The following is a 228-nucleotide window of genomic DNA, read 5'->3' as shown; positions in this document are numbered from 1 at the left end:
CTGTGTTCCTTCTGTTCTTTTATTATTTGCTCCATGGCTTCCCGTATCCTGGTAACGGATGTCTCAAGATACTCCTAGTATTCAGCTTGAGGGATCTCTGGGAGGAATTCCTGTGCTCTCTTCTTGATGGGATCCTCCTGTGCTTGTTGTTTTTCCATTGATGCTTTGGTGATTGGCTTTTCAATTAGGATATACTCAGTTATTCCCATCCTTACTCCAGCGTCCTTG

The sequence above is a fragment of the Arachis ipaensis genome, chromosome B05 (assembly GCF_000816755.2).
Source record: "Arachis ipaensis cultivar K30076 chromosome B05, Araip1.1, whole genome shotgun sequence".
Classification (NCBI taxonomy): Eukaryota; Viridiplantae; Streptophyta; class Magnoliopsida; order Fabales; family Fabaceae; genus Arachis; species Arachis ipaensis.
The sequence above is the reverse complement of the archived record's forward strand: the minus strand, read 5'-3'. Positions refer to the sequence as shown.